The sequence below is a fragment of the Porites lutea genome, chromosome 3 (assembly GCF_958299795.1).
Source record: "Porites lutea chromosome 3, jaPorLute2.1, whole genome shotgun sequence".
In the NCBI taxonomy this organism is placed as follows: domain Eukaryota; kingdom Metazoa; phylum Cnidaria; class Anthozoa; order Scleractinia; family Poritidae; genus Porites; species Porites lutea.
Window position 1 is genome coordinate 35,960,374 of NC_133203.1, and position 13,426 is coordinate 35,973,799.

The following is a 13,426-nucleotide window of genomic DNA, read 5'->3' on the forward strand; positions in this document are numbered from 1 at the left end:
ATCTGAAATCAAATTGTACAAATATATTCTATTTAATAAGTGTAATCAAATAATTGATTCATGAAACTAGAAAAAGCGGAATAAATGCCGATAAAAGCTAAAAGTTGATACAAGCGAAGTCACGTGGTTCTTAAAGGAAACAAACTCAATTTAAGCTACTTCAATTCTGTTTAAAAGGTAACGTAAGAAAGACTAAATTAACAAAACGAAGGTAACATACAGTTCACTTACTTCTATAGTGAGTTTTCTCAAATGTCCTCGAATAGGCATTAAATCGGTCCGGGTAGCAGGTAAACTGTTAACACTTTGATCCTTGCAGTACGGCGGTCGGTAAAAAACTTATAAAAACTCGAACAAAGCGGGTACTCTTGTGCTTCCTGTTGGGCGTTTACATTTTCCTATTTTTGCCAGCAAGATTAAATATAAAAATTCCTTGAATAGTTCTTTTACTACGTTAACACTGAGGTTTTTGAAAACTCAAATACCCTAAAAGTTTTTCAAAATTTTTTTTTTTTCCTGTAAATTTTTATATAATGTCTGGGGAACAAATGTGTTTGACATGAAGCAGTGATTTTGTCATTTGCAAGTGATTTCTTAACTTACGCCGAGTTCCATTGAGAATACCGTAAGGACATATTTGGCAATATTATCAAAATAAACCAGCAAACCATGACGTCATAGCCCATTTGTTTCGGTGACTGGGTACTCCCTTTGTAAGCGAATTGTTTAAAACCGTTTGGGTCTGAAACAGGGAAAGGCTTTGCGCCGTTTGGATACAGGGTCTGAAATTACATGTTCGTGCATGAGTTTTTGATATTTTTGTTGATCCTATTGTTTTAAATCATCCGCCTTCAGGTCTGTGAATGGGGTAGGAAAAGTCGTACTCTACCAAAACAGGTGGACAGCGAATTCCATAAATACGTGTACTTGAAATTTCCTTTTAAACGGGTAGGGCAATTGGAGGGTAAAGTTTACTTCTGTTTTTGAAATAATTATAGTGTAAATTATAGCTGAAATTTCTACTCGTGTGGGGCTATTTATTACTAGGTGCCAGACAGCAACTCTGTCGCGATACCCATCAAGGGGACGGCGAATCGTAACCCCCTTCTTTATCTTTATAATCGTTCCACATGATACAATAGCCGAATCAGAATCCAGCATTGCATCTGGGTTGAGTAATGTGTTAGGTCCCAGACCTCTTATATTTTAGGGCAGATATTGCACATGCGCAGTTGCATTAAAAGAATGACTGGCAAATGGTTCGTTTGGTGTTGTTGTTTAAGACCAGAATATTACAATTTTGGCGACGAGGATGGCGCTTGTAGGTCACGTTGGAGAGTATGTGGACGGTAAGGAAGATATTGCAAGTTATATCGAAAGAGTGGAATTGTATTTTGCGGCGAATTATGTCAAGGCGGATTACAAAGTTGCTACGTTTCTAGCGTTTATCGTAGCAGATGCATATGGCGTGCCGCGAAAATTGTTAGCCCCTGAACGTCCAAAATAATTATAAGTCTTTGTGCAATAGTATGAAAAGCTGACTGAACGATTTGGAAACCCAGCTCTAATTTCAAAGTCACTGATCAATAAGTTCCTGGAGATATCAGCAGATCAGGATGAAAACAATTTGACAGCACGCGCAACATATATTGTGAGAACATTCATGGAGCAGGCTTTAGACCAGCAACTAATATGCAGCAGTTTGTTACAAAGCTACCTCCAAAAATTGTAGTAAGGTGAAGCAGGCAAAAGTTAAAGCTACAGCCCAAATAAGTTGACCTTAGTGACCTGGTGGCTGAAGGTTGACGTTAGCGACCAGTGTCTGAAACGGACAGTCAAGTCGAAGTGATAGCCTTTGGTTGCTCTAGTAATATAGAGAATTCTGAACAAGAGAAACCCAAGACAACTTCAAAATAAATTGAAGTGGCCCAGGAAAAAGAACATGCGAACGCAATTTATGCGATTGACCTGCTCCCAACGTCAGTGGCTTCATAGCTCAGTTGGTAGAGCATCGCACCGGTAATCGCGAGGTCACGGGTTCAAACCCCGTTGAAGTCCTGAATTTTGTTTTTTTTTTTGTTTTGTTTTGGTTTTTTTCAGGCTTCTTTACGCAATTGCATAAATTGTTCACTGCGACGATCATTTCTTCATTTCCATTTCATTTCCGCAGTTCATATATGGCTTATTTCATATATCATTAACACTCATTTCATTAACACCGGGGCATATGTTTACCTATCGTATTTGTTTCTCTTTTCATTTGAAATTTTCTTTTTTTTGTATCGATGAAAGTAATATGTTGAAGACGTTTCCCCTTTATCAACTTTATTTGCAGATTCTTCGACACCATCGTCACAAAAGACTACAAACTCAACTTCAACAGGTCAGTGATGTTAAGGGGTGGTCACTAAGTATAGTGTTACAATGGGACTAATTGCAGTGGCGGATCCAGACCTTCAGATAAGGGGGGGGCGGGGTGGTCATCCAGACCCTGAGATAAGGGGGGGGGGGGTCTTAAAAATTTTCTTTTTCGACCTTTCGGGTCTCAGTTTGGTCCAAAAATAACCGGGAGGCCCGGGCTCCTTCCTTGGATCCGGCTCTGAATTGCCAACCAAATCTAAAAAATAGTATCCAGATCACATCCCTTTTCAAATAATACGAAACAGTGGAAGAAAACAGAGCCACCCTGAGTCGGCCCTGAGTCGCTGGACTGTTATGGCAATTCAAAAGTAATTACCGGGTGTCAATAAAACGCGGGGTCGCGGCCGGGGTCGGGGTCTATCTCTTTTTTTTATAGAATACCGTTTTAAGGTTAGGATTAGGGTTATGTGAGGGTTAGGGTTAGGTTTCGGGTCCTAACCCTAAAACAGCATTCTTTAAAAAGAAGGTAGACCCCGACCCCGGCCCCGCGTTTTACTGACACCCGTAATTACCGACGAGTTGCATCGTGCTCCAGTCTAAAGACATTTTTTCACAAATTAACAAAATATAGGATCTGTGACAGTACCACAGTACAGTACCATTAAAATTCCAGGGGGGGAGACTCCACATATGAAAGGGGGGGATGCTCTTCAGAAATTTTGAATTAAACCCCTAAAGGAGACCGGTCTGGGCGTTGCCCAAGCTTTTTTTTTATCCCTAAAAGAGGCCATGTTAAAACACAGACAAATGAGAAAACTTGGATTATATGAATGGAGTAAATAAAACGAATTAAAAGTATACATATCAAATATATATTTTTATATTTTTTCGCGTGCAACCCTAAACGAGACCTTCACGGCTAAATATGATGGCAAAATTCAGGCACGTGTACGGGGTTTGCTCTGGCGAATTGTGATTGGCTAGGAAGAACAATTGCCTTCTATCAAGTATTTTTCCAGCAGGGGAGGGTGGCTTTGGGCAAATGGTGTATCGGTCTCCAGAAAGGTCACCCCAGGACTCCCGGGATGGATTTTTTTTGTACAGTGCCCAGGCCCCATTTTCTTGGCCGCGCGTTGATCTGGCCCGGCCACTTCGGCGAGCATGTTCTCGGTCTTTTGGGTTTATATCCTTCGAGTTTGTCAAAGTCTGTGGGATTCGTTTCTCTATCTGTGAAAGCTTCATTGGTTTTATATCTGCTGCTATTCTATTTATACGATGCTGGCATGTTTATTTACCGTTGGAGTTCGAAAAAGTTGTGTTGAAAGGGAGCATGGCGGCAAAGATGGCATCTCGTGTCTCCTACCTTGTATATTATTATTTTATATAGAGTGAATTTAAACAAATTATCACGAAATTTCGATGGAGTATTAAGAACAACAACAACTGCAGAGTAAGTTTCATTGATCTTTATTTAGTATTTTCTAGAAATTTTAGAATCGCATTTTTACCCCATACAAACATTGTAATTTTACTGGAACCGTACTGTGGTACTATCACAGAGCCTGGGTTACCTGTGGTAGGCCTTTCCCGATTGTGCTCGGCAACTTTTGGCGTTTGGAGCAATTTTTTTCGGTTCTAGCAACCTCGAGCAAATTTTGTCTTTCCGGGCAACTTTTGAGCAAAATATAGGTTTAGTGGCCCCTCGGTCTAAAGCACAAATCAAACTCGAAAAAGTCAACGATTTCGTAGAAAACTTTAACGTCTTTAATTTCTTTTTGAATTTTTTGGAATTTTTTTGAAATATTTTAGTTTTTTTTTCTTGACCGATGTTAGTAAATATTGTGAAGAACGAAAAATAAAGCTTTTAATCAACGTTTATATAAAAATATCAAGAAATTTAGGTGGCAACTTTTGAAATTTAGGCAGCAAATTTTTGGGCATTCCAGTGAGCAACTTTCCAGCATTTTACGAGCACAATTGGGAAAGGCCTGATCCTGGGGGGATACTCCCCATAATGGCATATACGGGGGGCTCAAAAAGGGGTACTTTTTTCAGGCATTAGATCGATGAAAGGGTAAGGATTTTACTTGTTAAACTACATGAAAGGGTGGTTCTATCTCAGCGATCGTCGTCGCTGCGAACTCTGAAAAGTCAGGTTTCCATATGATCGCTATGATTGCTGCGATAGCTGACCTTTTTTTTCTCAGCGATCGCAACAATCAGGGCAAGGGTAGAGATCGTAGCGATCATATGGAAACCAGGCTTTAAGCTCCCTGTTAACCTGCGTCGGGTCGCAGACATAATGTACCAGTCAATAACAAAACTGCCCATGCCCCCGCGCAGACCCCTGGGAATCTGATCAAATTCCCGGGTATGTTGGCAGTTTAGATGGTCAAATACCCCACCGGCTAGCGCTTCAAAAAGTGTCAAATCCCCCACTCCATTAGCGGCCATTCATGATCAAAAATTTTCTCCATGCGTCAAACCGTTTATTCAAATCTAAATTTCCTCCTAAACACAACCGAAATATCTCAAGTCAATATCTCAACTGTCTTACGGAGATTTGTTCATTCCAATAACATTGTTCATTTCAAAAAGCCCACATTTAACGGGTTCTTTCAAGCTACGTGCAAACGGACGCAATGTTGGGAGTTGTTGGCTAACAATGATGCTCCAACAATGTTGCGTCCGTTTGCACGTAACTTCAAAAGCTCTCAAATGCTCCAATAAAATAGTGAATATAGGAGCGATGACGTCAATAATCCTTGAACGTGATGTACACGCTGAACGAAACGCTGACCAGTATTTTGACACGAAAGTCAATGCCCGTCAGGGCGGGCCTCATTTTGGGTCAAATTTCCCACTGTACGGAAAAATACCCGGGGTATGCCCGGGGAGTGGGAAGTTTTGGAATTGACTGGTAAATAATCTAACCCTTGTTAGAAGTTTAGTTCCGTTTTTTGCGCATACTAGCTAGATAGATTAAGGCTCGGTACTGATAAACATTCGGCTGGTGCACGATATACTTAGCGAATAGCAAGTCTCGAGTTACGTCACAAAGAACACAACAATGATCCTTATCCCTTTCACAATTACACAATAGACTTCACACAATAGAACGAGACAATTGTGCATATTGCCTTGGTATATCGAGCATCCTCCAAACATTCGCTCATTTGTTTAATACCCACTTTTAACTGAGTCTGGATTTCTAATTTCTTTGGAATAGCAACATCAGATACAGAAGTAGCAACAACCGGCCATGGTAACAGCAAGTCAGCTGACAAGAGGATTCCTGCGATTGCGATTTTAACGTCTGGACTGGCCTTGTTTTTGATCCTGTTTACGGCGTATCACTTTATTAGTAAAAAGTTTGGCAGAGGATGCCGCGCGTATAAGATGACATCCGATCATTTATCAAGCAAAGAAAATCACTAAGAGGGACTTCGTCACGAAGATACTTGGCTGAGATCATTACTTAATGCCTCACAAAATGCTCAGTTAGATATAAGAAGAAGATTCCACACAAATTTTATCAGGGAGCACTAACCATAATATTTTTTGGCGATTTTTGTAGGCAGAGCTTGAAAATTTAAAATGTTGGTTTTAACTGTTTAAGCTTTCAATCCATGTCCATCCTTGTCATCCGTTGCAACAGAAGACAGGAAAAAATTTCAATGCCTAAATTACATAATTCTATAAACATAATATATAACAATTATTCACCGAAGTGGAGGTGGCTAGTCCTGGGTATATTTACCGAACTGCGAAGCAGTGAGGTAAATATCCACGACTAGCCACCGACACTGAGGTGAATAATTGTTTTAGTATATACTAAAACAGTGAGATCATTGAGCACAAAAATGATGATTTTTAACTCAAATACTGTTGCCAACGATTACAATTTTGGCGCGTAATGACCGGGCGGCTGCGGCCGTCGCTTTATTCTTGCCGACAATTAAAACTTTTCAAGGCATTTGTTTAGCTCTTGCGGGGAAATTTCTTCAAAAGGAGTTGTGAATTCTTTCTGTATTTAAAATCATTCTATAAAAAAAGATTATTAAATTTAGTTTGAAGCTTATTTATGAACAACTCAACTAAATAAAGTAAGCAAGACTTAAACTTAATTTGCATTTGTAAACAAAAACTTTTTCACCAGTTTTATCGATAAATTAGTGTCAAAAAGACAAAGCTTTACCTGTTAAAACTTCCAATCCGAACTTCGTCACCTTCTTCGTGTATTTCAGGAACAGCTTGCTTGATTAGTTGTGAAATTTGTTTGTTTGTTTACGGCAGAAAACCGGGAAGGCATTTTGCTCGCAACTTACGCGAGTTTGGCGTTGCTCGCTCGGAGGAACTGGAGGTGAATCAGTGAATAGTGCAGGATATTCACTGATTGGGTAGCCAATCAGAGCGCTCGAAAAACACTATCCACTGTTTTAGTATATACTAAATAGATTTAGCCAGGGCTAAAAGCGACGCTCCCAGTAATAAATTTATAATTTAAATCAAACAATAAACTTGTATTTCACAATTCAGTTAAAACTTTAGAGCACATTCATGTGACTTTTGAGGGAAAGGCTAAGTGATTTTAGAGAAAAATAATTTGCAAACAGCCCATGATAGCCCAAGAGAGCCTCATATACAACCCCAAAATAGCAATCATCTTCGATCACCATAATGGCTCTTGATCACCGTAGATTAATTAGGCCTGGAAAAAAAAAATCAGGCCGAATTTTTGGAGTTCCACAAGTTTACTTTACAAAATCTTGTCAACAAATCTGGGTGCGTGTAAACCGACCTTTTCACCATTTATCAGATGTGACGTTTAAAAACATCACGTCTGAGATAAAACAGTACTATGAGGCACAGTTTTTATCATACAGACAACGGACAGAATGCAGTATTTCACAATAGACCTTGTTACCGATACGGCGGCCATATTGAATTAATTCGATTTAAGGAGTATTATAGGATGCCCGGGCGGCATGAGCAAATTTCGTTTGTATTTTCGAGCGCTTTTCGGGACATTTATTCTCAAAGTTTTCTTAGAATAAGATTGTAATGGCGTTTGTTCTAAGTTAGTAAACCAGCTTTCTGTAGAACTACTTTAGAAAGCTGGTTTACTAACTTAGAACAAACGCCACTGAATCGTAGCCAACAGTTACCAGCACCGTATAAACGACTTATTGACGAGATTAAGCAAAACTAACTACGAGAGAATGACAATTTGACTAACAATAGACGACTGTTTAACTGTGACAATAGTTAGACGGATAGATAGACGGATCGAAACGCACCAGTTACTGATTACGAGTCTTCATAGCCAATAACATCACGGCTTAACTGACAGACGACCAATAATATCGCGACGTAATTGACCAATCAGATCAATAAGCAGAGTATGATACCATCAACTGACGTGATACAACTCACTTTGACTCTAAAGATGACTACCGCACAGGTTGTCGAAACGTCAGTCACTGTCAACAACAACACTCCTATTCAGGACTACGTTCACCCGGACGATCAAACTCAACCTACTTTTGAAATGACTCCTGGGTTCAAACCTTTCACAAGATTCAAGATGCTGCATAAATTTTCCGCATGAACTCACCAGTCAAATTTTGACCAATCACAGCATAAAAATTGGACGAAGAGCGTGACCAACGTGTGATCATGGCGAGCAAAGTTAAGGGCAACTGTGTTCCCTGCCTGTAATAGCTGGCTGAATTTTCGCGTCCGAGGTCAATTTGAAATCAAAATTTTAATTGTGCTGCAGAAATACACGACATACTTCATGTAAATTTTTAAAAGATTAAACTTGAGCCTGCGATCATTTCAAAACTAGAAACTTTTCAGCGGATAACTTTAAATAGTTACTTAACCTCGATGAGTCGATACCTGAGCCCGCGATACGGTCAAGTGATACTGGTCAGCGGCTAACCTGTTTTGAAAGCTGTCAATTGATCACAACATTGATGTCTAATGTGCGCATTATCAGTTTTCCTGTGCTCTCAAACTAGCTAGAAAGTATGAGATTGAACATTGGTCGCGGTCTAGTAAAGCAATTAACTGGTCAGCGGACAGCTTCCAAAAAACACGTCACGTCGATGAGTTGACACATGAGCCCGCGATATGGTCATGTGATACTGGTCAGTGGCTATCCTGTTTTGACAGCTGTCGATTGACCATTTTGTGAATGTCCAATATACATGATGTGGACTAGCCAAGACACGCCTGAGAAACCCCTCCCTCCCTATTGATAGTCTTCCCTACCCTACCCTTAGACGCGTACGTACGCACGTACGCTCGGTCAATCACGTGACAACCAAATGAAAAGAGGTTGACCATATTCTATGAGTATGGGCTCTGTATGGAGCCCCGCTATTACATATTCCTATAAATGCTAAATTACACAATATATACACCCAATGCAAAAATGGCTGCCAGATTAATATACTTTTGTTTAAATTAAAATTAGCCCAACTAGCCTCGCTTGAGATAAGGTCTTCTTTTGAATTTTGTACTGGAGAACGAGGTTAGTTAGGCTTATTTAAATTCAGACAAAAGAATATTAATCTGGCAGCCATTTTTGCATTGGGTGTATAAGGCTATCATATTACCTTACCCAACATACTGTCACACTATATGGCACTTTTGCAGGAAGTCAGGCAAGAGAAAATTAGAAAAGCTTCAGGAAAGAGCACTCCGTATTTTTTTCAATAGCTAGTAACTCTTGACTTCGAGAAGCTTAAGATAAAACAGGATTGGAAGAAAAAATTGTTAAATGTGGTAGCAGGTCCAGTGGCCAAAGTTGCTTAATCCGCCTCATCACAAATGTTCGTAATCAGTAAGCTAGTTCCTAAGATAACTAATTGCCAGTTCTAATATATAGATTTAGCCAGGGCTAAAAGCGAAGCTCCTATATATTAACTCGAATTTATAATTTAAATCAAACAATAAACTTGTTTTCCACAATTCAGTTAACTTTAGAGCACATTCATGTGACTTTTGAGGGAAAGGTCAAGTGATTTTAGAGAAAAGTAATTTGCAAACAGTCCAAGCTAAGAGTGAACTTAAGGTGGTTCGACTGGATTTTTTGGGGTTGATACCTCCCCAGTTTGAGCAGTAACTACGTCGACATGAGTAAAGATATGGAAAAAAAAGGTTACCACATGCCAGCTGTATTATATAAAGATGAAAATTTCTTATGATCTGGGTTTCATTGCAATCGCAGTCGCCATGGCAACGTAATGACGCCATTACGTTTTTCATTTAATTGCCTCCATTATGGCAAAGTTTGAACAAATTCTATGAGAGCGTTTTCGAAATATTTTGAATTGCAGTTTTAAGAATCATAAAAACAGTGAAATAGCATGCTAGCAACACAATTCGCTGATATTTTAAGAAAATGATAAGCTTTGGGAACGCGGCTTCATCTCATAGTGGTTTGATTCCATTGAAAACTGCATACAAAAAAAGAGGGGAATTGCTCTGGGTGATCGCGAGTAAGAAGAATTTTATTAACCTGCATTCAGCTGCTTTTGATACAGCTTTTGGACATAATTTGGTTTGTGCCTAAAAATTTCGCATATTTCCAAAAACCGCTCGCTAAATGTTTTTATAAATTCGACAATCCCGAGATCAATTGTCAAGAAATATTCCCTGCAAGTCTCAAGAACATTGAAAACAGGGAAGGCTTTTAAATAGGGCGACAAATACAGCCAATTTTTCCCCCAGATTTGATTTTGTGTTTACAAGTGAGCGTCCTCATTATTCACTGGCATTGATTTCAAGTTTCATATACACGTGCACATTTAGCAAAAAGATAGAATTTGCATCAAAAAGGACCCTCGGTTTAATCTCCGGGATATGCTAATTACCGGGTAAAGAGTTTAGTGATACACTATAACATCAGAGCAACTCTTTGTGAGAGTTTCTATGATGTTATAACCCGAGTAAGATAATTAAGTATTGCATCCTACACGATGAGCCGTGACGTTCACCGTTTTAGCTCTCACTGCTATCTGTGACGACAAGCCAATTATTTGCATATTCCGGATATTTCTTCGGAAAGTAATCGAGAGTTCTTTTTGATGCAAATTTATATCTTTTGCTAGTTGTGCACATGCATATGAAACTTGACAACCGGTGTAATTATTTACTATTGTTATTCATTATCATTGTTCTCGGATATTCGAAGATGAAAGAGCCGAATTTCTTACTAAAACTGAAAGAAAGAAATGCAAGAATACGTAAAACATATATTATCCGCTTTTTACTATACGGAGTATCTTCAAGAAAAAAAAAAGTCTGTTTTAGACGCAACCGAGCCAAAAAATAGGACAGAGTCTTAAAGAAAGTCCACGAGGAGATATGCTTGTTAAGAATAGAAATATTTTGGATGAGTAATAAAACAATTATTAAATTCAGCTTTCGTATGCTGTGAAGGATAATGCCGATCTCGGAGGCTATTATTATTCGGCATGCTCCTTTGATTTGCAGATTTCTTCACATAATATCTTAATATTTTTGGCCTCATTCAATACGCAGAGGGTACTCCCTCATATAAGCCATATTGGTATGTGCAGTCCAGATCCAAAAGGGTATGGTTTTTGCTCCGGTTTCGTCTGAAAATTGTTATAGATCTTGCCCAATTGGGTAAGGTTTTCGAGGGAACTACGGGAGTGTATGAACGTAGTTATCGTTTCAATTCCAAATGAATAAGAAAGAAAGAGAAATATGCGAATTCGAAATGGGTTTTAAGAAATCTTATTTGTAGGCGTTCTAATCTAAGTAATGATGGCATGATTTCCTAGAGGCAAGGTCTGAAAATGGATTTTAAAAATGACATTTTTTGGCCTGAAATGGGGTCAGGATTTGGGGATGAATTGCCAGGAGTACACCCCCCAGATTCAATTCAATAATTACAGTAAACACCCGCTAATAAGAACGCGCGGAAAGAACCTCCCGGCAGAAATTTCCCTCTTTAATACCCCAGAATACAAGAACCTGTTTAGCCAAGCAAGATCAAACAGCGTTATAGATGGTTATTATGATAAACAATCTAACCAAGGAGTGTAACTTTGAATTGTAAATTTCAGTGTAACAACAATAATATACTGTACTAAGGGTTATAATAATAAAATTGTGAAAAAAATTTAAAAATTATCTATTTTTTTGGTAATCAACAATCTACTAACCGCCTTCATAAAAATTAGTCTAAATTGCTAATAAGCACCCGAAAATAAAGGAACCTATTTTGCCAGACTTTAAAACAAGTAAAGCTGAGTAGGTTGTTATCAGCGGGTGCTAACTGTATTTGCTGCTAAACAGTAGTTCACAGAAACAGTAGCTTTCCTGTCTGCTGCGCATGCGCTCTGAGCCTTGTTCGTAAGTTTTCAGCGGTTCCACATCAAAAGATAAACAGTTATCACCGCGCTAGCGGCATTGATTCAAATTTGTTGTGGTACACGCACATATAGTATCTTCCACCGTACAGTAACTATTTGCAAGGGAAAATGTTAGCATTTAGTCACGGAAACGTTGCCTCGTTCAGGTCTTTTGGCTGCCTGGTTTTTATTTCCATGTTACGTCTTGTATTTCATGCAGGTTAGTATGCATTACTGTTTCCAATTCCTCAGTGGATGGCTCCCGTTCTCTTGTCAAAAGAATTTGGATTGCCCAGAATTCGAGTTACTAGGGGGTTAATTAAATATCTACACCATCTGAAATATGGGAAATAGTAGTGAGGGCTATTTTGGGGATAGAAGATTGTGTTGAACGGAGAACTGGGTATGCAATTTCTTACACGCCACCCACTGGAATCAACCGAATGTGACAACAGACTGAACTCACTGGCTAGGCGAGGTCACGCGTACAAGTGAGTTAAATTAAGTTAAGCTCTTTTTAATCGGTACCATTTTGCAACAGATCTGTGTATACCTTCCAAATAGCTGTCTATGGACCTACGTGAGTAATGATGCCAACCATGCAGGATTTCAGCTTATGAATTTCTTCCTGCATGAAAAGGCACTTACGAATGTCTTTCATCGGGAATATTGAGACCCTGAGGCGGAATTGTGTCCCACATCTCAAGGTCGTTTTTGCAATCAACCTCTATTTTGCACTATAGTTAGTTTAGTTACACGATACATTCATGCTAAGCTAAATTGTGCTGATATTAATCAGAGCGGGCACTCTGGTACTTACAAGTATAAGATAATTCATGCGTAAAATTATGTTATGGTTGAATTCTATCTTAAGAGACGTTTTCCTTTGTTTTAAATCATTATCATACGTTACCATACCCTCAAGCAAAGGAAAAAAAACTTAACCAAAGATAAAAAGGAACCTTATATATTACATATATCAGCATGTGTTTCCTTCCCCCGCTTAAAAGTTTCAACACTCGCTTACTTTATTTTTGTGACGCTATATTTAGAATTTTTTTACACGACAAATGGTTATTTTACAGCCATCAGAAATCCTAAAAAAGCCGAATGTATAAATTTTACGGGTTATGAAATTTAAAACAATTATTCCTCCAACAACTAAGACTGGCGTTGAAAACTGTAAAAGTATTATTATATCGATTTATCTTTACCTCAATAAGCTACAATTTCTGAAATCCATTTGTTCTCTTTCCGGAATTCATTCCGATCGACTGAACGGGCCCTAATGTTTCTTTTGTATTTTTAATTTGCAAATGCCATTATTCAGTTGATAAGATAAATGGCCTTGAATGGCTTTAAATTCCTCAGTTTAGCCAATTTACCTCAGTTTTCTCTTATTTCTCCTCATTGTCCTACCTGTAGAATCCGAACTATTCCCACTAAACCTAATTTCGACCCGCAACAAAACGAATTCAATAAGCTTTGAATACAACACTAACTGAACTATATAGTGTTATTTGCGGGTCAGTGTTTGGGTACGAAAAATTATTCAGCTGGCTATAATTTTCAGGACCAGGATTAAGAGTGCTAGCCGGACTTTGCGTCTAGCTCCATATAAATGTCCCCTAAAAATACTGCCCCAGCCTCCTCTTTCCAAGCAAAAGATG